Source organism: Podarcis bocagei (genome assembly GCF_964188305.1).
Source record: "Podarcis bocagei genome assembly, chromosome: 1".
NCBI classification, from domain to species: domain Eukaryota; kingdom Metazoa; phylum Chordata; class Lepidosauria; order Squamata; family Lacertidae; genus Podarcis; species Podarcis bocagei.
The window spans coordinates 30,529,039-30,553,977 of NC_138125.1; the positions used below are offsets into that span (position 1 = coordinate 30,529,039).

The window sequence follows — 24,939 nt, forward strand, 5'->3', positions numbered from 1 at the left end:
TTTCTCACTGCTTTTAAAGGTGTCACTTTATCCTGGCTATAACTGTACTGACAATCAGGTCCCCCTCCCCCCTTAGACGTAAGCCTTGCTGCTACACAGAACCTTATGGACACAGAAAGAAATTGGACACCTGCATACGCCACACTCCATACAAGTAACATATGTCTGGTACATATGTGCCTGTCATAATCCCTTACTTGTGCTTACAATGGACTTTTGATCATGTGCTCATGACATCACAGTAGGCGGCTGTGAATTCAAGCCATTTAACTTGACCCTGTTTTGGCGCAGCATCTCTGAGTTTGGGAGACACAGTATACATCATAGAAAGAGATCTGCTGCTCTCAACACCAGCTCACAAGAGTTTTACAGGGTGCAGATTTAGCATGTATTTTTACCTATAATGTAATTTTATGCTTAAGAGCTCCTAAGTTCAGGGGATGCAGGGCCTATATTAGCAACAGAGCCACTTCAAGGCATCTTAGAGCAAGGTTCTATAAGGCAGGAGCAATTTGTATTTCCTTTTCTTCAATCCATATCCCATGTAGTGGCAGTGGGCTTTAAGCTTTCCAGCCAGGTGTCTACTGTTCCACACATGCAGGTTTGCACAAGGGCCCTTCTGAGCTGCCCTAGTTATCTAAGAGAACGAGGAAGGCAGGGGCGCACTTATTTGAGCTGTTCCGGGCTGCCTCGAGTCACCCTGCGACTTACTGTAACAACTTTATGGTGAGTTCCAGCACCTATTTTTCTCGGGGTGAAAAAAAAAGCACTGCTTTCACCCAGCAAGATTGCCTGTATGTCCCAGGATATGAACTGGAGGCATGTGAGACCAATGCCTTGTGGAAGCCAAGCAGATGTGGCTCTGGTCAGTGACTGGATTGGTGACCACCTAGGAACCATATGTATATTGCCCTGAGTTCCATTTTGGAAGAGAAGTGGGAAATAAAGGTTAAATAAACAGATACCTACATAAAATGTTCTATGTGGCCATTGTCATATTAGATGGGGATGGAGCTGGAATCCAGCAACAAATGGAGCAGAGTTCTCTGTTCTGTTTCTGTTGAGTGATTTCTCAGTTTACCCAGAGGTAGGGTGGAGGCTGTGGGACTACAAGATCTAGAGAATTCTAGCAAGGGATGGAAAGTGGCTACTATCCCATAGGGATGACTCAGCTTCAGAGGGGAAAACCACAAAGCCACAGTAGGCAAGTACTTTATGATGAACTACTAAAATGTCAGAAAGTAATGAGCAAGCTTTTGGCAGGAGATCTGGCCAGTAAGAAAGAAACCCTCCCAGAGAGACATCCTTCTGAAACTGTAGAGGACCACAAGTTAGATTCCTACTTCCTTTTCTCACCAACCTCCCAGAAGTTAGTGGCAAGATGCAGCTTCTTTAGCATGATTGATTAGTCCTAGATTCTCCCAGGATTGGTCAGCTGGAATGTTCTCTTTTCATAGAAATATTGGAGACCCAGCAGCTCTGTCTAATATTGAGCCTGGCAATCCTATTTTAAGCCGGCAGGGTGGTTAACGTGTGAGAAAGCCAGAGGGACAATAAGGCCTCAGGCCAGGCCTGGAGCAGAGACGGTAGTGGTGGAATTGTATGGAAAGAACAAGGCTGGGAGACATAAGATTCCTAAATTCATGTGGCAGAGTGCACAGGTTTTTAACAGCTGTATAGTAGGAATCACTGGCTGCTTCACCCAGAATTATAATTGGGGGGACTACATCTGTGAAAGTGATCATTTATTAATTGGTGGTACCATAGTAAATCCAAATCTCTGGAGAACCTGTTGAAACCAAGCAAGCTGAGCTTTCAGATAGGGCTGCTTTTAGTTTCTCTGACAGAGGCTCTGTGCCTGCAACAACAGCATGGCAAGCAGAAAAGGAACAGATGTTGCTTTTTCTAAAATATGACACTCTTTAGATGAGAAGTGATGCAAAGGAGATAAGAATTTGTGTGTCTATAGTAACTGTGTGTAGAAGGGCACATTGCAACAGGTGAAGCTATGCAGTGAGATAACCTGTACTTACAAAAAGGATTACAAACTACAGTGGTACTTCTGGTTAAGTACTTAATTTGTTCTGGAGGTCCGTTCTTAACCTGAAACTGTTCTTAACCTGAAGCACCACTTTAGCTAATGGGGCCTCCTGCTGCTGCTGCACCGCAGGAGCACGATTTCTGTTCTCATCCTGAAGCAAAGTTCTTAACCTGAAGCACTATTTCTGGGTTAGCAGAGTCTGTAACCTGAAGCGTATGTAACCTGAAGCATATGTAACCTGAGGTACCACTGTAGTTGAAAAGAGTACAAGTTTCAAAGACACTGGAACCCTGTCCTCTTTCCCCCTTGGTCATCCTGACATCCTTTGCAAGCATTCAAAAAGGACACTCTTTGGATAAAGACCTTTAGAGGATCAGTCAAGGACATGTTTCTGCCTGAGGACAAGTTGGTGTCTCCTCTCCCCAGTGGCAGACCTACATTTCTGGGGCCCTGAAGACTGAACTGTCATAGGGGCCCCTTCGCAACCAGCAACAATGTCTGGACAACCACTGTTCTCTTCTTCAATGGGATTGTTTCATGATGGATCAACACACTTTTATAACACCTGTGCTACTGACTCAAACTTCGGGATTGTTGAAATATATACAACTAAAAATTAATCAATTTGATTCAAATCAATGTGACTCAAATTGGATCTACTAGTCCCAATATTTTAAAGCAATTGCACTAAAGTTGCTTCCGGGGCCCCGCTGGACCCTGAAGTTCAAGCAGCTACTGAAGTTACAATTTCACTGTTAACTAGCCTAAACATAGCAAGCCCTGTGCAGGCTAATGGAAAGTTTACTTTGTTTGTCTTCCCAGGCCAAGCTACACCTGCTGAAATTATCTTAATTCTCTTAGGAGGCAGTTGTCTCACCTCACCTCAAGTGTGGGCCAGCCCTGGGCAACTTCCTATGTCCCTAAGGCCAAATTAGAAAGATACCAATTTTAAAAGAATACTAATTGTAAAAGAATGGCTTTATAAATAGTAGGTGCAGGGCAACCATTCCAGAGTAGGGAAGGCTTTACCCCTTTAAGCCCTACTGTGCTCTTGATCTGAATCAGGCTGCCCAGGACTTGCTATTTCCATTGGAAGAAAAGCTCCCATTGGCATAGATGGGAGCTTTTCCTCCAACGCAAATAGGAGAGCTGGGAAACTGGATTTGAACTGGGAGTGCAGCAAGAGAGGGGGAAGGATTAAGCCCCCAATCACTTCAGGATACCAGTCCAGATCCATCCCCCACACCTGCCATTTATCTTTTAAAGATCTGTTACTTGCAATTGCTAATTGTGTAAATAGCTTTTTGTCCAGTTTGGTGCTTACACACTAGAAATAAAAGACTTGACCGAAATTCCAACTAATGCAGGAGTGTATGTTTAGGTTTTTGCCCTCTGTGCTTTAAAGGCACCATATAAATGTGGTGAAAGAGAGGACAATGTAAGCAGTTCCCCTCCCAAACCAACCCCAGCATCCCAGACCAAATACAAATCATGCTTCAGGGCATCATATAAATTGCTATTATAAATTCATATGGTGCACCAGGGAGTGCCTCATTGTGTGTGATTAGAGACTGTCTCGAGAGCAGTTTAGACACTCAGCCTGCTGCATGCAAGCACTGCCCCGGGGCTGCTGTTACTGATGCATTGTTACAAAGTGCCATAATAAAGCATGAGCTAAAACAACTTAGTTGAAATGAAGATTAATATGAAACATGTGTTCCCCTCCTTTCACTCAGATGGAACAGTCCAATAAATAGATGCTCCTCAAGGCTGAGAACATTGGGCTCCAATAACAATCTGATTGGCTGATGGCTGCCATTGCTGAGGGCTAGTGATATGTTTCCATAGAGTCTACAAAGCATTCGTGGACAACGTCACTGCAGCATCTGTAAAGCAGGCAGTGTGGGCCTGCCAAATGGTGGAACAGTCAGAAGAGCTGAAACCATCAAAGAAAAATGTTTGAAGAGCACTTAAATTAAAAAACAAACAAACAACCAGATATAGTTTGGTCCTATAGTTGCCTTACTATCCTTAATACCAGTGGCATCAGAGGAAAGAGCAACTGGCCACTCATTCATGTTTTCTTAAATGGAGATCTGTCTCCTCAGGTTTTGTCCATGTTCTACATGGTCATGCGGAGCTCCTTCCTGCAGTGCTGCGGAATCTGTTTTAAATCCCTAAACAATCTGGCTTTCCTCCTGAGCTATTCCACAGTCACCTGCTGAATCTGATGGGTTTTAGAGATGGGGGGGGATACATTTGTTCAGTGTGCATTTTAATGCAAACCTACCAAGTTCACACTTCCTGACCCAATATGCAAATCGGAACACCACCCTCCTTTGAAATTCACACTTCTTTGAATTTTGCAGTGCACTTCTTCAGTCAGAGCATACCTATGACAACTTATATATCTGGGGAAAGTGTATGTAAAGTTTTGCACATTGATGAAAATAACATATAGGGATGCATTTTATTAGAGGGAAATTACTGGCAAAAATGCATACAAAAAAATGAGCAATGCACACAAAAAAGCACAAGGTAGCCTTCAACTAAGTTTTACTCAGCGTAGACCCACTGAAATTAATCTCATGAACCTAATCATGTCCATTGATGGATCTATTTTGAGGAAAGCTTAGTTGCATACCACCCGCATGAATTTTCATGTTTTAAAAAACGAAGTGTGCAGAAATTGGAGGAGAGGAAAAACTTAAGACTGGAAAAAAAAGAAACCGAGAGAAACTGACACTGACAAATGCATCCATCCATAAAGGATAGTTTTTTGAATAATCAGCCCAGTTTAAATTTCCTTTGCTATGTTTTCCATCTGCCAACTGGGTGGATGAAGTTAGCATCCGGATATCTTCATTGTTAAACAAAACACTTTATTAAATTTGCATAAAATCCACAGACATGGAATATTATGGGTGATATTCAACTAAGTCCTACTCAGAGTAGACTCACTGAAATTAATGAACCTAAATTTGCCCATGTCCATTTATTTCAGGGGATCTAAGTAAGGCTAGCAATGACTATCACCCTAAATCAGCTTGCAATGGCCTTTATGGCAGATTTAAGCCACTTATGCTATGAATCTTTACCTAGTAAATAATGAGTTTTTTATAAAGTTGAGCCAAAACAACTGACCTAATATTGTGTTCAAAACGTATCCCCAATTTTTATTAAGTCTTGCAATTTTTGATGGACACAATTGTGTTCCTTTGATCTTCTCAAAATTATTTCCCTCCTCCTTTGCCTTCATTTTGTCCTTGGTCTCATTGCCTTTGAATCTTGTGTAATCATTATTTGCTTTGAAATGCATGTATGGTGCAGCCGAACAATTTACTGCCCCATCCCAGCAACACATGCAATATGGTAATGTTGCTAAATATCTATATTCCTTTGATACTCTTTGGAACTTGGCCTCTTTGTACATCTTCCCTTCCTCTTTGCTCTCACTGTTCTTGATCTCATTTGCCCACATAGTCACATATAGTGCAATCATACATGAATGTAAGAGTGGTCTTTCTGGATCAGGCCAGTGGATCACCTAGCCCAGCATTCTGTTCTCCCAGCAGCCTATGGGGAGCCCAAAGTCAAGACCTAAGCAGTCTTCTCACTGTGATTTCCAGCAACTGGTATTCAGAGACATACTGCCTCCTCTGTGGAATGGGAAAGCATTGTCTTGTCCTTTTCCTCAGGCAGCAAAATGGCTAAGGCTGGCACTGACTACATTACACATAGCTTGTATGTTAGTAACCATGTGGTCTCCATCATCTATTCTGGCCTTGCTCTTCTCCAAGTCTGCTATTAAGAGTAGGTGCTTATTCCTCTTGTTCTGCTGGTTCCCCCCCCCCCCGGGGAAAGGGAAAAGGGAAAAGGAAAGGACTGCTGGACGGTAAAGTCCAGTCAAAGGCAACTATGGGGTTCGGCACTCATCTCACTTTTCAGGCCGAGGGAACTGGCATTTATCCACAGCTTTCCAGGTCATGTGGCCAGCATGACTAAGCTGCTACTGGTGCAACGGAACAAGGTAATGAGTGCCAGAGTGCACGGAAATACTGTTTACCTTCCCGCCTCAGCGGTACCTATTTATCTACTTGCACTGGTATGCTTTCAAACTGCTAGGTTAGCAGAAGCTGGGACAGAGCAACGGGAGCTCACCCCATTGTGCGGATTCAAACTGCCGACTTTCCGATCGGCAAACCCAAGCGGCTCAGTGGTTGAGACCACAGCGACATCCATGTCCTCCCCTGGGGAAAACCACTCTTTAGCACTTAACTGGAGCAAGCAGCAATTTGGGTTCCTCCCAGATGGCCATTTGTTATGATCTATCACTAAAGAATGGATTTTCCTTTGGAAAGGAGCGGGGCAAAGGGAAAACCACTCGGACTCAGGCCTAGAAAATGTGCATCAAGAGGAAAGCCTCTCGGACCAGTGCTTTCTAGGCAGGGCACAAGTGGAAGTGTGGATGAACCCTAGTAAAATGAATCTCTTAGTCATCAATGAATCTTCCACATGGGCATCTCCTAATCAGATACTTTGTCCTCACGAGTATAAAAGTTTGAATTTTAATGTAATATCCTAGAGCCCCTCAACTTTCTGGTTAACATTTGCAGCCTTCAGCAACTTATATAACAGTGTGGGACTGTGTTGTTTTTTTAAAAAAGTGTGTTTCTGTGTGATTCCACTGACTCAGTTCTGCAGCTGTTAATACCAGAAGGTTTGTTCTTTTTCTTTACGTGCAATTGTCTTTACTAGCCCTCAGTAAAATCTGCTCTGTAGATAGAGTAGGAAGGGATCCCATATGACTAATGCTTGCTTGTAGCGTAGTTCCTACCATACCCCACAAAGGGCTGAGAAACTCACACTTGGTTAGTAGAGGATGCCTCACTTGAAAAGGCCTGAGTGGTATTTTTATAATCCCCTTAAGCAAAAGGTCCACAAAATACATTTGGGTTGCATGTTTGGATGCAGAATAAGGTCTTGAAGGACAGGGTGGGAAATGGGGGACATTTACACAAGATGTAATACTGATTCTCACCTAGCTCTGTCCTACTGCCTTGCATCCACCCATTGTTCCTTCCTTCCAGTGATTTGGATCTCACCTTTCTGCACACAACATACCCAAGGTATGTTACAATATGCACAGTCCAAGCACCGTAAAAACAACATAAAATAATAAATTACAGCAGATTCAGACATGGCAGCATTTCTAAGGAGCTCGCTGAGGCAACACACTGTCTGTCAAGAAGAGGAAGGCAGGGCTAGGTGTACCTCTTTGGGGAAACTATTCCATTGTTTGGGCGTCATAGCAGAAAGGGCTCTGTCTCTTGTGCTTACCTGCTGAGAAGGGCAGAGAAATGGCAGGACAGAGTTGTCAGGCAGTTTCATATAAGAAAAAATTGTCCTTAACATAACTAGAACCCAGTCTGTTTTGTGCAGGGTTGGAGAACACATGGCCTGCCAGACATTTTTGACTACAACTCCCATAAACCCCAGCCACCATGGCCAATAGCTAGGGGTTATGGGAGTTGTAGTCCAGTGACACTGGGTGTCCAGTGACACCCAAGCTCCCCAATCCTGAATTAGGGTTTTTTAGGGAAAATGTATCTCCTAACTATTCTCAGCACCCTTAATAAACTACAGCTCCCAGAACTATTTTGGGGGAAGCCGCAACTGCTTAAAGTGGCAGCATAGTGCTTTAAAGGTGTGGTGTCAATGTGGCCATAGAATGGAATTCTTGTCTGATGTCAATAAATGCTGGTGCTGATAACTTTAAGTTGACCTGACTGCTTAGGTCAGTGGCTTAGTGGAAGCCCTGCTTTGTGTTTCACCATCTGAAGTGCTTCAGGTAGCTATGCAGTTCCTTGCCACAGGAAGCCTAGTTAATGTTCTCTCTCGATGTCTTTAGAGTAGGGGTAGGGAACCCAAAGTGTTCTTGCCTGGCTAGAATGTGTCATTGAACTCTGTTAATGCCTCTTACTTGTCTGGATGAGGAGAAAGGGGTATGTACGTGTGGATAGAAACTACCCTACTGCACAAAGGTAAATTTACATTCATTACTCTCGCTATTGCCTGTGGTGTGTGGCCCTTGGAAGGCTTTCCAGAAGGGAATTCAGCCCTTGAGTGTAAAATGGTTTGCCACCCCTGCTTTAGAGGACAGATGCTGCTACTCAGACATGCATTAGTCTGGATAATTTTATATTAAATTGTTTACATTTTGCCTGTTGCTGATAATTTGGTATTAATGCTACTGTTTTGGATTTCTTATTTTTAATTTTATGGTATATTTTAAGGTGGTTTTTAGTTGCCTGGAGAGCCCTTTTGGGAATGGAAAGACAGGATATAAATGCTTTTAATAAGCAAACAAATTGGGTTTTATTATCTTCAAGATGATGACCACTTGCCAGCTGAAAGCCCTAGAAGTGTTCATAAACTGAGGTAATTACTTTAATCATTAACAAGAAATCAACCTTTGAAAAAACACTGCTCCAGCCTTATTTAAAGCCAGTTACAGTAATGACTTTCATTTGTACATAAGAAGAACCCTGCTAGGGTGGACTAAAGGTCCATTTAATCCAGCACCCTGTTTCTGATACTGGCCAGTCAGATTCATCTAGAAAGTTCACAAGCTGGACATGAAGACAATTGCCTTCTTCTCCTGTTGCAAGCTATATTGATGGCTATACCTCCCCCCAAACCTGGAGGCTCTATATTATGGCTGGTAGTCATTGATGGCCTTAGGGTGTAATCCTACATTCAATGCTCAATCAAGTGAAGGGTGTTAGGATGAGGCAGAGAACTTCAGGAGTTCAAACCCATTCCACCTGTAGAATTGACTCTGTATGCTACACAAAGGCTCTGCCAGCTAGGCCACCCTGCAAATCCCTGAAAATAGGGAAGCATTGTGAGTGGGCATGGATGGCACAGGGGAGGAACGCATCTACATCAAATCCTACCTGCTCTGCATTCCATGACATCACCCAAAACATGCCATGAGCCTGCCCTTGTGTAAGTAATTTCCCTCTAATTAATTCCAGTGGGAAGGAATGAAGTAGGAACATAATCACAACCCCTAACATGCTTTTTGTGTCCTCCCAAAAATAATTGGGTAAGGGCTGTACTTAAGTGATAGAGCATCTACTTTGCTTTGAGAAGGTCCCAGGTTCAATATCCATAAGCCAGGGAGGGAGTCCCTGTCTGAAATACTGGAGAGCTGCTACAAAATGACACTGAGTTAGGTGGACCAATATTCTCACTCAGTACGCTGCAGCTTCCTATGTTCCAATGGTTTGGGTGCTACAGAACTATTGTTGGTGGACCGGGATGAAGCCCAGGGCCTTCAGATTCCCAACCAGCAGATTGCTTGGTTATCCTCTGTGCATCTATCGAAGTGCATTTTTAAGCTTGTGACCACCATCACATCTTGTGGCTTCAAATTCCACAAACTTTTCACTGAGACTGGACAGAAGTAGGCACTAAAAAGCAGCCAGAGAGACAGTCTCAAGGAAATGGATCTGCTGCTACAAATAAATGACAGTTACATGACGTAGGCATCTCTGTTTTTAGGAGGCAAGCAAGCAGGGAAAGGGACTAATTAATAGCAAGGAACAGATGCCCCAGCAATGCTGGCATTGCTGACACTTTTCTGTTTCTGGAAATGAAACCCCAAATCATTTGTCACAGAAATAAACAAAATGACATCAAATATTTAAACAGAAAGAGGAAGACTGAAGAGGAGATAAACCACACAGTAAACAAGGAGAGAAAAAACCCACCCTCTACTTAGCACATCTGTTTTCCCTTCCACACATTGAGTTGACACACTGCAACAGCACAGCTCATCGGATGGCAGGATTTACAAGCTCGCTGCCACTTCTTAAAGGGGTTGAGATTCTGCAATGAACATTAATGGATAAAAGCTGGGCAGCCTGCCTTAGGCAAGGCAGCAGAGACAAAGTCCACGTTGAAGGGTAGCTTTTGTGAAGAACAGTGAATGTTAAAGAGTTTGTTTCACAGCATAAATCCATCAAAGCTTTCGTTGTTCTGCCATTTTGCCCCGAGGATGCATTTATGTGGCTTTCACATCCTTTCCAGGCCCATGACACTTTTCAATGTGCATAACACACACACCCTGTGGGCACAATCCACCAGGGACTCCTCTGTGCAAATTTCACTGAAATAAATAGGAGCTGCACAATGTCACCGTACAATGTTTTTGGAAGGGGACTTGTGCAGAACAACTTCCCAGTGGCTTATGGCCTGCTTGACTTTATAACAAAATAGTAATGCAGGTCACTTTTACTCTCATTTTCCAGATGGGGAACTAAGGTTTTAGAGATAGTGAATTGTGCAAGGCTGTGCACCTTTTCCATAGTAAGTTAGAAGTCTATTGTATCTGATTAAACAGTGCCACTGTCTCTGAGTGCCGTCCTTTCCTACCCTGTTCACCGTAAGAAACAATTATATTTCTCCCTTGGGAATTTATCCTGATACTGAAGGAGATAGAAAATATAGCCCAGTGAGTTAGGTATTCTGAAACTGGCTTAATTTAAAGATACCATTTGGAATAAAGAGGCTGTCGATAACTTCTAATTAATAATAATCTGTTCTTAAGAATTTCTAGGATTAAGTCAACAAGGCGGTGAGTGCATGTCTAAACAGGTTTTTCTTAGTGCTGAATTGATATATCCTAATCACAATATTACCAGCAAAGGAAAGGGATAAATTATCATTAGGGCTGTGATGTTTAATCAATTGATCAAATGGCTTTGCCATCCTGATGCTCTCCAGATGTCTTGGACTACAACTCCTATCATCCCCAGCGAGCACAGACATCCTGGTTGGAGCTAATGGGAGTTGCAGTCCAAAACATCTGGTCTAAATGATTACTTTTGCTTGTTCAAAATGATTACAAATCTCTCCAAATTAATTAGATATCTTCTTAGAAGAAGCCTTTTCCATTTCCCCCAGTCTCATCTTGGTATCTTCCATTTTCCTCTCTCTTCCGCCCACTCCTCAGTTGCTTGACAGAACTGGGAGTATGACTTAGTTGCAGGCATGGAGGCTTAGAGCTTTTGTGTGTGCGACTGCCATTGCTGGTCCTTGTCTTGCTTGTAGAGGAGTCAGCCTGGAAAGGAGAAAGGTTGGTGATTATTCTGTCTGACCACCAAGGGAAGGCAACACTCTGAGCACTTGCATACTTGCAGTTCTGCAGATTACCCTGTAGTCCCATTGAAATCAGTTGAGCTTACTTCTGAGTAGATTGATTCAGAAAGCATTTTATTTACAAATCATGGGACTTATGCACATGCAGATTTGTACACGTTTAATCTGTTGATCAGTTTGACTAATGTGTTTAACCAACTATTTAATTGTGTGACAGTCTTACCGCTTATGCAGTGCCCTCTTAGAAAACATAAGCATAACAGATAAATGGATCAGTCAGTGCATAAAGGAGCCAGGGTCAATTATCAATCAGGTCAATGACCTGATGAAACATAAATCACCAAGGATCCCCCAGGGAAGGGTGCAACAACAGAGAATACCCTTTCATGTGTTCCCAACTCCGAAACATCAGATGACAGCAATGCATATATTAGGGTCTCCTAGCTCATTGCGTGGACCAGCAGGCTAATGTAGGAGGTGATGGTCCTTTAAGTATCCTGGCTATAAGCTGTTTAGGGATTTAAAAATAATGAAAAGCACTTTGAATTGAGCTGGGAAAGAGACTGGAAGGCAATGAAGCTATGGGGAAAGGCAGCTTAGTGGCAGAGCACACACTTTGCATGCAAAACATGCCCAGTTCAGTCCATGATATATGCAGTTTAAAAGGATCAGGGAGCAGAAATGAGAAAGACCTCTGCCTGAAACCTGGTAGAGCCACTGCCAGTCAGAGTAGATGCCGAGCTAGATGAACAAATAATCTGACCCTGTATATAACAGCTTCCTATGCAACCTAGAACTACAAGATTTCAAAGCTGCACATTAAAGTCTGCTATAAAGAGTTACTGATAAAACTGTGCATTTATTGCTGACATTACACAAAAGCCACAATATTACACACTACATGACCCTATGTCCCAATGATTGCCAACTACTGGTAAAAAGAAAAAGTCTATTTTCTTATCTCCCACCCTATTTCTGTTTCTGTTTATAGCTGACCCTTTTTTGTGACTCCAGAAGAATTGCTTTGTCACTCTGAGGATGCAATCCTATACACATTTGCCTGTGAGCAAGTGTCCCACTGAACTCAATGGGACATACTTCTCAGTAGATATACAGAGGGTTGCCCTTTAAATTTTGCTTTCCCTGGATTTCGAGTCTGCCTTTCCAGATCTGCAAAAGGGGAATTGGGCTATATTTACTTGTTTGGGATGGAGGAAAGGGAGGGTACATTGGCTGAAAATATGTATAAAGTGCATGAATATTTATAAAGATCTCTGAGACCCTTGGATGAAAAGTGCTGTCTAAGTGCAGATTATTAAACCTGTCATTTTGTTGAGTGCTCTTGCAAAGAATTCTTTCCATTTCTCTACCCCCCCCCCCGCCCAAATCATTGAAAACAGGTGGGCGTGTGGCAAGCACTCGGCACACAAAGAGTTTAGAAAAGCTCCAAGAGGCTTAAAATAACTGTTGTATTATGGTGCTTCAGCATGTAAGACTGAAAATTAAGCTTTGTGCAAACTCCATTATACCAAAATGTGAGTGCTACTGTCCATGGTGCTGAATTTTAAACTTTTCCCTCCTCCCTCGCCTCTATTTCCCTCTTCACAGCAGTTTCTTGTTTCATTCTCCATGGGCTGACCTTAATGGCCAGACATTTATCAGTGTTCATTCTTTTACTAAACAACATTTACTCCACATTATATGCTGGCTCGGCTGCATCACAGAGATATTGCAAATGGCTCTGCAGTATGTTGTTGCATTAGTTCGCTATAGGAACCTAAGCCCCTAGTATAGATTTCTATCTCAGATCCAGGTTACCTGCCCATCCTGACTTAGTTCAGAAGAAAGCAGATTGAGGCATAATTGATCTGTGACCTCTTTAAGACTTTGCTATGTGTGTATTTTTAATATTAGCTAAATCATGGTATAGCAATACTGTACATCTGTGGACAAAAGTAAACCCAAGCAGCAGGCTTCCTGTGTGTTTATACAAACAACATGTTCCCTTTGGTTACCAACAGGTAATTGAATCAGTCATCACAGTCCCACAGTTATTTCCATTTACTGGGTTCCAGTGCACACAATAAATGTTTATGTCTGCAAGGGCTTCCTCGTTCGTAGCCACAGAATGGAGAGACAGGAGCTTCTCCCTTCATTAAAGTAAATTGGCAAGTCCTTATGCTGAAGTTCCATAGGTGCATAGGACATGACTTATATTAAGCCAGACCACTGGTCCATCTAGCTCACCTGCAATATTCCTTCCTTGGTTTAACTATTGGCAGCTTATTGACATCACCTGTTTCAGTTGCCTGTGTACTCAACAAGGCCCTTCTTTGGTGTTTCCAGCACAAAAACTTATGACATCACACAGGTTGCCATGGATATTCTCTTCAAACAGGTTAAAGCAAGCTAGCTAGTCCAGTGCTGAGATCATTTGAGATCAGGAACCTTTACAGCCCTAGGCAGTTAGACATGCCAAAGCTCATTGAAAACAATGAGCTTAGATGTGCTTAACTTTGCATAGGAGTGAACTGTTTCATAGGAAGCTGCCATATACCAAGTCCAGACCATTGGTCTATCTAGTTCAGTACTGTCTACACTGACTGGCAGCAACTCTGCAGGGTTTCAGGCAGGGGTCTCCCCAGACCTATGTAAAGATGCTGGAGATTGGACCTGAGATCTTGTGCATGCAAAGCAGATGCTTTACTGGTGGATGTTGAACTGACATGTGCTCACTGGACAGACCAACTACAGGTAATTCATCAGAAATTAGAAAGAATCTGGAGGATAATTGCAACCTACCTCTAATATTATATGGGGATGAAAATGGCTGGTCTATAGTAAAGCTTATATGCAAAAGGAAATGCCAATATAGCATTATAGGTGAGGTTGTGGAAACTGTCAGGATAGTTATAGAGCTATAAAATATTGTTGCAGATACATTTCATGGAACTTCATTTTTAATAATAAAGTAAAAGGAAATAAGTGACTTTTAAAATGTTGGCATGGAGGACCACAATAGAATATCTCTCCTTTCTTCTTAATCCTAAATAAAAGCATAACCCAAGCAGACATAGTATGAACAGGCTGCATCTTCCATGTCAAGAGATTTGATAGAGGCAGCAGAAAGTGCCATATTTCTTTCCTCACCCTAAAGGACAGTTCAAGAACCAGGATTTGGGAGTTCCTCAGATAGGTTAGCCCAATAGACCCCCATGTGGAAAAGGTGGAGTGTGCAAACTGAGACGTCTCTTGATATCCTTCTGACTTGCTTAGAGAATCTGTGGAAAGTAAGATGTGAAGGACTATCAGAGGGGTGAGTCCTTTTCCAGTATTAAAACCCTGGCAAATTCCCGGTTATTCCACCCTTAGGACCTACTAAAAGAATCAGTAAAAACATCGGAGAGCAGGAGATACTTCATAAAGTACGCAAGTGGTAAACCGAGACTGTAAAGAAGGTTCCGCTTGATGACAATTCCATTCTAAAGCTATAAGAGCAAGAAAGACAACTCAGAAGTTATAAATTTGAGTTATATGAGCTGAAATCTGCCTACCAGCCATGTGGCTTGATCTTGATAAACCCCTGGTTTTGCAGTTCCAGCCAGGTAGCAAAAATGGGCGGTTTATCAGTCCCACTGACAAGACAACATACGTGGCTGGTATATGGCTATGAGGGCCAGTTGGGCTGTTAAGAACTTTCTGCTAAGCACATAAAGAAACATGTGTAACAGTCATCCACCCACCCACACAAATTTGTGTGTTTTACTGTGTGCATGTGTGCTCATAGGATGGCACTTCCCAGTGAACAGAGACCATATTTACAGGCAAAAAAGCCATACATATATGCAATGTGTATGTGTTTGCAATTGCCACTCTGGACCCCTTATATATAGTAATCATTGCTGTACCTACTTTCCATTTAGAAAATGTGTGACTTTGAAGCTTTCCTAAGTTGCCACAGCATTTGAAGGGCTCTTATACTTCAGAAAAGGTCTAATCCTCTAGAATTGAAGATTACCTATATCCATGCAGTCACATTTGTGTTAATATTTCTGAAGTTACGCAGTTGAGAGCCACAGAAAAGGTGATGAACAAAATATCAACAGGGTTTTGGCTTTAATTGGATTTTAGAAACTCAGTGAATAAAATTGATAAATATTTATCACTGCTGATGTTCTAATTAATCACCATCCTAGGTAATTCCCTTTTCTTTCCTCAAATTGTATTGCGGACACTTTCATTATGCTACAATACAGTTCATATGTTGCAGAATCTGGCACATCTCATGACATACCTTTATAAAAGCTCAATCACTCTCCATGTGATAGAACTGTTAGTATATCAGTCCTCCATTGCTGGGTGTGTGATTGTTACATCACTTGCCTGTGTTTATTTTCTAGGCTTGGAAAAGCCTGAGAACGGAAGTTAGACTTGTCTCTTCCACTTTCTGTGTTTGTGTACTTTTTACTTTCTGTTCTCTCTCAGAGCTGAAGTGAGAGAATGCCCTGACCGTCTGTCCTGTAAATATTGCTGAATAAAAGCTTACAATGAGCACACAATTCTCCACTTCGTTTCTGCTGATCTCTACTGAGTGAGTGTGCACGTAGACATTTGCTGCGTGTCGCTGGAGCATGCCGAGACTGATGATTTATGGACATCCCAGAACTGTGCGACACCAGGAGGATACCCAGAGAGGTTTCATCTCATCCCCGGGGGGCTGCCTGGGCCCCAGGGTGTATCCTGGCATTAACCACAATTGTGTAACCTAAACCTGACCTGCCTCTTTATGTTATTTCAACACTTCTACTTGACAGGCTGGTATATAACTTCTTTCTTCCTCACAATAATCCTGATATAGGTGTCTTTATTCCCATTTTATGGATGAAGAACTGGAACCTCAAGGATCACCTCTCCACATATGAACCAACACAGACCCTGAAATCATCATCTGAGACCCTTCATCATGTGCTTGAGAGGTCCAGAGGGTGGCAACATGAGAACTGGCCTTTTCTGTGGTGGCTCCCAATTTGCGGAATGCTCTCCACAGGAAGGCTTGCCTGGCACCTTCATTGCATCTATTTAGGCACCAGGTGAAAACATTCCTCTCCTCCCAGGCATCAGCTAATTAAACAACCTATGGCCCTTTAAACTGGTGGGGGCACTATTGTTTTTATTATGCATTTTTGTGCTTCTATATTGTAAACCACCCTGTGACCCTTGGATGAAGGGCGGTGTAGACCTTAAATAAATAAATAAATAAATAAATAAATAAATAAATAATAAACTCTGAGATAATGGATTGCCCGAGACCTCTTAGCAAATTCCTGTCTCAGTAAGACTTGAATCAATGTTCCCCCGAATGTAACTCTTTGCACCTCTTTAACATGGGTTAACCAATATGCAGTCAGTTTTATATTTATAAAAATATTTATATACTGACCTTTCATATAGTGGTCTCCCAAAAGAAAAATAGAGCAGGCAGGGTTCAACTAATGAGCCCTATCAGCAAGATTCACAAGAACTTTTGCAATTGGTCTTTCCCCCCATTTTCCTCCCTCCACATGCCTAATGTGCCCCCCCCCAAATTGGTTTGGGAGAGAGAATCCCCAGAACAGCACATGGACAGGGGGAAGGGGAGATCATTCCACCTGGCAAGCTGATATGCTTGTGCATACAGAACATTTATAATAGCACAACGTCATATTCCACCCACAAACTTGAAACCTAGTCAATGGCAGGTAACCGCTAGGTCAACAACAGGTAATTTAAAGACTGCAACATGGATTAATGGTCAGCAAAGGCCTCAGCAAGCACTGTTGCATTAATGGATATGTTTGCCTCAATTCATAGGGGGAAGTGGTTCCACAGGAAGGGGGCAGCTACAGAAAAGGCCCTTCTCCTGATCGCCATGAAGTGAACCTCTGCAGTATAGCAATATGGAGAGCCTCATCCAGCCAGGCTGGTCATTATGGAAGGTAACATTTAGCATCTAAGCTCTTCTGGGCGTGATTTTTGAAGGTGAGGTTTAGCATCAGAATGACTATATAAACATGAAGAAGAGATTTGGAACTAAAATCCCCATGTGCTAGTAACATGCCAATTAATTGTTTCTCACAGACACCTTTTATTTGTCCCTGTATAGTATATTTACTTTGGCTTTCTACTTTACAACTCTTTTTCTCTGAGTGGGGAAACATATTTTATTTACTCCATTATTGTTCCACAGAGATCAGGATGAAAATGGAAGCAACTGTTCGTTCTCATTGGCGCCTTTCCTTTCAGGGAACACATTTGATTGGTGGTGCAAATTGGTGCTTTTGCTCTAGAAGCATAGTTGAGAGACAATGAACAAAGCAGCAGAGACGCAGAGGGAGTACGCATAATCTGCTTTCATCATAGGCCAGAAGCACCTGTAAAATGATGTAAGAACAGTGGAGACTTTTTACAGTTAGATTGTTGCAAAGCATTGTAGGTGGGGACTATCTTTAAAAATGGTCCAGAAAATTCATTTGGCATAGAATGTGGCTTCAAGAGTACTAAGTGGAACTAGACACTCCAGTACAGTGGTACCTCGGGTTACATACGCTTCAGGTTACAGACCCCGCTAACCCAGAAATAGTGTTTCAGGTGAAGAACTTTGCTTCAGGATGAGAACAGAAATCGTGCTCCGGCGGCACGGTAGCAGCAGGAGGCCCCATTAGCTAAAGTGGTGCTTCAGGTTAAGAACAGTTTCAGGTTAAGTACGGACCTCCGGAACAAATTAAGTACTTAACCTGAGGTACCACTATAATATTATGCCAGCATTTTTTCATCTTCATTGGCTCCTGCAATGTTTCTTGTCCAATTCAAGGTGCTGATTCCGACCTTTAAAGATTTTTTTACAACTTGGGACTTCCGGGGGCGGCGCGAAACTGTAATGGCGGTCCTCTTCGAGCTCTGAAGAGGGGCTCCGCGGAAAAGGGTCGTTCGCTGCGGCATAGCGACGACCCATCAAGATAAACCACGGGTAGAGGGAGCCCGTGGCCGTGGGACTCGGCGGGCACCAGAAGCTGCTCCGAAAACACAGAAGGGACCCCGTAAGGAGACCCGGAGTGAAGGAGGGGTAGCGGTGCTGTGAGTTCATCGCTCTTTCCGCGGAAGCGAAGCCGCGCGGCTGTTACAGATGAGCGCTGATCCTTCTTCCTAAAATCAACGCTAAACTGCAAGCAACATACCCGTGAGTAAAGGGGTTTTAAATTTGGCAGAAGAAATTCAGTAAATTTGGCTGAAAGCGGGAGACGAGAAAAAGGAAGTCCGTCTTCCGACATTGCTGACAAGATCAAAGCAAAGCTTTTAAAAACGGAAGCGTTTGAAACGGGACTGTGGGAAGCTTAAACTTTTTCGTGCTATAAGATCTGCTTATTTTACTGAGCTGAAGGTGGAAATGGACATTGACTAAAAGAAGTAGTAAATGGTGACTTTCCTCCTATCTTTTTTCTCCTTTGGGCTGTCTTTTTTAAAGAGCCAGATTGTCGGGCTGCCAGAGAGAGAGACTGTGTCAAACTGCGGAAACAGTTGCAAAAACTTTGCTGAAACGTAACTGTTATATTTGAGCAGAAAAAACTGAATGGGATACTGTTACAAGCACCTTTCATGAAACTTTGTTGATCTATAAAAGGTGCTTTGGGAAACTTTGAGTTTATGAAGGGACTTTTGGACTAATGAATCTACTGTTTTGAAACAATTTGGAACTTTAATGGTGGATTACTTCCTTCTTTGTCTTTGAAACCTGGTGGTACTCCCCCTACAGGGCTTTCGGATTATAAAATCCTGGGAACTGACTTTTGTTTTGAATTCCATCTCACTGGTTGTTTACTTCTGAATTTGCCTTTCCCATGGAACAACAGACAATTTGACCTTGAACATTGACAGATGTGTAATGAGTGGTGCAGGGAGAACAAGAGCATCTAAAGCAAAGGAAACTAAAGAGGCCAAGGAAAAAGAAAAGGAAAGAAGACAATTTGTACAAACAACGTTGACCCAAGGACGCCGTTCGTCGGTTCCAGCTGTACTGGTGACCCATAGAGAACAAGGGGAAACAACTGAGAAGTCCACTGAGGAAGATATGGCAGCAGGTGGGTCAGATACACTATTAAAACAAATATTGGAGCAATTATCAAGTTTAAACCAGAAGGTGGACGACCAGTCTGTGAAGATAGATAAAGCAACTTCCTCGATTCAAAAATTGACTGACCAAGTTTCCCAGCACACGCAAGCCATAGAGAAATTGCAAGGAGCAACAGCGGAAAATCGGGAATTAGCTGGAGAAGCAATCCAGAAAGTGGGAGTTCTACAAAAAGAGGTTGAAGAAATAAAAGGAGAAGTTAGGCCCCTGCACAAACAGGTGGGTGAACAACAAGTCTATCTGTCATTGGTGGAACTGAAAAACCGCGAGAGCAACATCAAATTGAGAGGAATCCCGGAACTCGAGCAAGGAGACTTGATTGGATACTTAACACAGGAATTCTCGAAGTTCTGGGGTTTAAAGGAAGATACAGATTTCAGGATAGTCTCGGCATATAGACTGGGAAGACTGGTAAGGAAAGACAGATCCAGAGACTGTTTGATAATTTTAAGAACAAAGGAAGAGAGAGACAAGATCCTAGGCCTTCATTTCAAAAAAGCAATTGAAATACAAGACAAAAGGGTGGAAATTTACAGAGATATCCCGAGGCAACTGCTGGACCTTAGAGCCACCTATACAGAATTAGCAAAATTGCTGAGACACAACGCAATTCCCTATAGGTGGGAGTTTCCACAGGGATTATCCTTCACCTACAAAGAAAGGAAGGTTAAAATAAGAACACCTGAAGATAACCAAAAGTTCCTTCACGACCACGGAGAAGATCTCCAAAAAGGAGCGGATTGGCTTCCAGGTTTACCAGCACCAATACTGCCCGGAAGTGGGCCAACGCCTACACCCTCGGGATCTGAGAAAAAGGAAGACACCCCATCTTAAGAACATTTTAAATAAAACAGGATGTCTCTGCAGCTACTTAGTTGGAACATAAATGGCGGGAATTCTCCGGAAAAAAGGAGAAGGATATTTCATATCCTAAAAAAAGAACAATTGGATGTAATATGTTTGCAAGAAACACATGTGACTAGGCTCCACAGGAAAGTATTAATCAATAAAAGACTTGGTCAAGAATTTATCTCATCAGACAAAGTTAAAAAAAGAGGTGTTGTAATTTATGCAAAGGAGAACCTGTCGCCAAAATTTTTATTCAAAGATGATCATGGAAGAATTCTCGCAATTGAAATTCAAACACAAGGAGAGAAGATTTTGATATTAGGAATTTATGCGCCAAATGATGGAAAATCAGAATTCTACAAGAAGCTGCATGAGACAATGATGGACTATTTGGACTATGCTAATATCATTGTGATGGGAGATATGAATGGGGTGGTGTCTACAAATATGGACAAATCCCAAAATCAAAACTTGACAACAGACGGCAGACTCCCTAAAACCTTTTTTGAAATGACAGACAATATGGACTTGATTGACATCTGGAGGACAAGGAACCCCTTGGGTAAAGAAGGAACCTTCTATTCTGAGGCCCACTTGTCATGGACACGAATCGACCAAATTTGGATATCTAGAGGGCTGGCTCCGAAAACGAGAAAAGTGCGCAGATGACTTAGTCTTGACATTACAGGAGCCAGAATCTAGCACAAAAAGAGTTTTGGAACTTATCCTGGAGTTTGGTCGGGTGGCGGGATTTAAGTTAAACAAACAAAAAACTAAGGTTTTGGTTAAAAATCTGACACCTACAGAGATAGAGGGGTATCAGAAAGAGACAGAGTTAAGTGTGGTTAAAAAAGTGAAATACCTGGGAGTATCCTTGTCCACTAAAAATTTAAATCTTTTCAAAGATAACTATGAAAAATGTTGGTTGGAAATCAAAAAAGACTTGGATATATGGTCAAGATTGAAACTTACCTTGTCAGGCCGAATCGCAGCTATAAAGATGTGTGTTTTGCCAAAAATGTTATTCTTATTTCAAACCCTTCAGGTCGTGGACAGAATGGAATGCTTTGGAAAATGGCAGAAGGATATCTCTAAGTTTGTCTGGCAGGGCAAAAAGCCCCGAATAAAATTTAAAATATTAACCGACTCAAAAGACAGAGGGGGATTTGCCCTGCCGGACTTAAGGTTGTACTACGAAGCTGCAGCCTTCTGCTGGTTGAAGGATTGGTTTCTGTTGGAAAACACCGATGTCCTAGATCTGGAAGGGTTTGACAATGTGTATGGTTGGCATGCATATTTGTGGTATGACAAGGCGAAGATTCACAAACTGTTTAAAAACCATATTGTCAGAAAATCAATTTTTGCCGTCTGGATGAAGTATAAGGATCTATTAGAAAGTAAGACCCCGAGGTGGTTATCACCTGTGGAAGCTAAGATTTCTAAAAAAAGGCCCAATATGGAGGCCTATTGGCCAAAATATTGGGAATTGATTGAAAGAGTTGGAGATAATTGGAAGCTCCAAAGCCAGGATAAACTAAAAGGTAAGGTGCGAGATTGGTTACATTATGCTCAAATTCAAGAGGTATTCAAAATGGATAAAAAAGTGGGTTTCCAGTTGGAGAAATCGAAACTGGAGACGGAGTTACTAGAACCAAGGACTAAGGTACTTTCAAGAATGTATGACTTGCTGCTTAAATGGAACACACAGGATGAGACAGTTAAATCTGCTATGATTAAATGGGCACAGGATGTAGGACACAACATTATGTCTGAGGACTGGGAAAGGTTATGGAACACCGGTATGAAATTCACGGCATGTAGTGCCTTGAAAGAGAACATTATGAAAATGGTATACCGGTGGTACATGACCCCAGTCAAGCTGGCTAAAATATATCATCTTTCTGATAATAAGTGTTGGAAATGCAAAGAGGCAGAAGGGACATTCTTTCACCTCTGGTGGACCTGCCCGAAAGTAAAGGCCTTTTGGGAAATGATACATAATGAGCTGAAAAAGGTATTTAAATATACCTTTTCTAAGAAACCAGAGGCCTTTCTCCTGGGCATGGTGGACCGGAAGGTGCCAAAGAAGGACAGAACCTTGTTTATGTATGCAACCACAGCAGCTAGGATTCTCATCGCTAAGTTCTGGAAAACACCAGATTTACCCACACTGGAGGACTGGCAGACGCAGTTGATGGACTACATGGAGTTGGCAGAAATGACTGGCAGAATCCGAGATCTGAGCGAAGAAACAATGGAGGAGGACTGGAAAAAATTTAAGGACTATTTGCAAAAACATTATAAGTTGTTTGAATGTTAAGATAGCGCACGATTAAGAAACGTTATGCTTCTGCAATTTATTTTAAGTAAATGATAAAGTAAGTATTGATGGAAAAAAACGAGACAAATTAGAAACAAAATATTATGTTTATTAAGAGTGTTAAAATTAAATTACAAATTTTTGAAATTGGTAACATAATATATTTAAAGGTATAATAAGATGGGAAACAAGATAACAAATTGCTGAAATGGCTAGAACAATGAATGCAATGCTGAGAGGATGTGAGGAGGTCCAAAAGTTGAAGGATTGTTGAAGGACGTTAAGGAAAGTTTCTTAATATTTTTTCTTTGTTTATTTTTCTTCATATACATATATATAAAAAATGTTTCTTGTATGTTGCCATGTAAACAAATTTGTTAACCTGTGAAAAGAAACGCAATAAAAAATCTATGTAAAAAAAATAAAATAAATAAAGATTTTTTTACAACTTGGGAACATGGCGAATCTACTTGAACCCTGAGATCACCAACAGAAGATTCTCACAAGCTGAGATAAAATGGGTGGCCACAAGACAAAAGGCTTTTTTTAGAAGTGACCCCGATTTATGGAATGCTCCCTCCAGACTGTTTTGCCTGGCACTCCCTTTTAATGTCTTTTCAGTACCTGAGAAGAGTTTCTTCAGTTTCACTGATATTTTAAGCCCCACTTTTAAAATCTCTGGCATTATCAGGGGGGAGAGATGAGTCCCACCATGTACAGGAAAACTATCTTACTTTTTATAAAGTTTAGGTATTCGTGCTTTCTAATTTTTATATTTTGGGTTCCATGGAACTCCCTGCCACAATAATTCAGTTCCTCAAGGTGACCCTTTTCCACAGTTGCTCGTTTCTTTTAAAATCCTGCTCATAGGCTTAAGCATGAGGTGGACACCAGCACTGGATATAGTATGACCTGTTGAGAATATTGTTTATTAAAGGGTTTTGTGTATTTAAGGCAACACTGATATTTAAACTGGTGTCTTGCATGCACTTTATGGCAGTTTCTACAGACTGAGAGACAATGTTGCTGACACCAGCCTCTAAACAGCTTTTTGTTGCTGTTTAGCCATTTAGTCGTGTCCAAATCTTCGTGACCCCATGGACCAGAGCACTCCAGGCACTCCTGTCTTCCACTGCCTCCCACAGCTAAACAGCTTTTACCTCAAGCCAAATTCTCTAAACCACAGCTGAATTAACTTACAACCCATTGCAGCTACTAAGGACAGTCTGCTTGTGATCCCATAGCTTTGCTAGCTGGACTTCCGGCTGCTTGTACAGTTTGGCCGATTTTAAAAATCTGGTTGTGGTAAGACATTTGCACTGGGCAGCCTCCTAGTCTAACTCAGCCACCTGCTTCCTTTTTTCAGATCTTTACCAGCAAAGTATTGTTTGCACACTGGGAATGAACAGCTTAATATTCGGGCCTCATCTTTCCACTTTCACCTCATCTTTCTCTGGCCTCTGCCTCACACACCTCCCTTGTCAACTGACTTCCCCAACTTTGTTTTCCAACTGACAGTTATCTCCCAACTGACAGTTAACTGCCTGTTCTTCACTGGCTTGAATATACAGCTAATCAGAGTCTCTCTTTTCCGTCCCCCAGACCAATCAAAATTTACTGATCCCGACCCTGTCTATCAATATTAAAAGTGATTGCCTCTTTCTCCCGTTTCAGAACCTGTCACCAAGAAGCCACCACTAAGCAGTCTTGCAACATATGAACAGCACAAGGCCTTGGACTTTGACAGTTGTGCTCTGACATTGCCATAGAAATATGTTTCAAAGCACAAAACATCAACAGACAGCCATATACACAGCAATTCTCCACACTGTGTTTTCACATGGTTATTTAGTTCTGTGGAACTTCCTACGCCTTAGGTTAATTGCTGTTTGCCATGATTTTTAGATTTCTTCTTTGATTTAAAATGATTGTTTTTAACATTACTGCTGCCGTATAGAATTTTACTTGTGTGGGTTTTGGAGTTTTAAAATTGCTTCAATTGTTTTTCGTGCATTTCCCAGAGAATTATTGTTATTGGATAACAGGTAAGTTGAATAAATAAATAAAATTAAGTCAGGCAGTATCCAGTAACAACTTTTGTCCTATATTGTTTTCTGTATAGCTAGGCACTTCTTTAACAACTAATCCAGAATGCGGCAGCTAGACTAGTGACTGGGAGTGGCCACTGAGACCATATAACACTGGTCCTGAAAGACCTACATTGGCTCCCAGTACGTTTCTGAGCACAATTCAAAGTGTTGGTGCTGAAAGTGTTGGTGCTGACCTTTAAAGCCTAAATGGCCTCAGGCCAGTATACCTGAAGGAGCATCGTTCAGCCCAGACACTGAGATCCAGCTCCGAGGAGCTTCTGGCAGTTCCCTCACTGTGAGAAGTGAG

General features: G+C 41.9%; 2 long non-coding RNA genes across 2 annotated transcripts; one reads left to right on the forward strand and one right to left on the reverse strand.

Annotated features, from left to right (window-relative positions):
• The first annotated feature begins 1,007 nt into the window (after window positions 1–1,007).
• Window positions 1,008–4,040, forward strand: LOC308576101. Its single transcript, XR_014003087.1, has 2 exons — window positions 1,008–1,330; window positions 3,778–4,040. It is a non-coding gene; the product is annotated as an uncharacterized lncRNA (long non-coding RNA).
• Window positions 3,401–24,779, reverse strand: LOC308575840. Its single transcript, XR_014002944.1, has 6 exons — window positions 23,917–24,779; window positions 15,504–17,619; window positions 9,820–11,171; window positions 7,316–7,381; window positions 7,083–7,150; window positions 3,401–3,977 (listed from the first exon to the last, which is right to left on the reverse strand). It is a non-coding gene; the product is annotated as an uncharacterized lncRNA (long non-coding RNA).
• Between the last annotated feature and the right edge of the window lie 160 nt (window positions 24,780–24,939).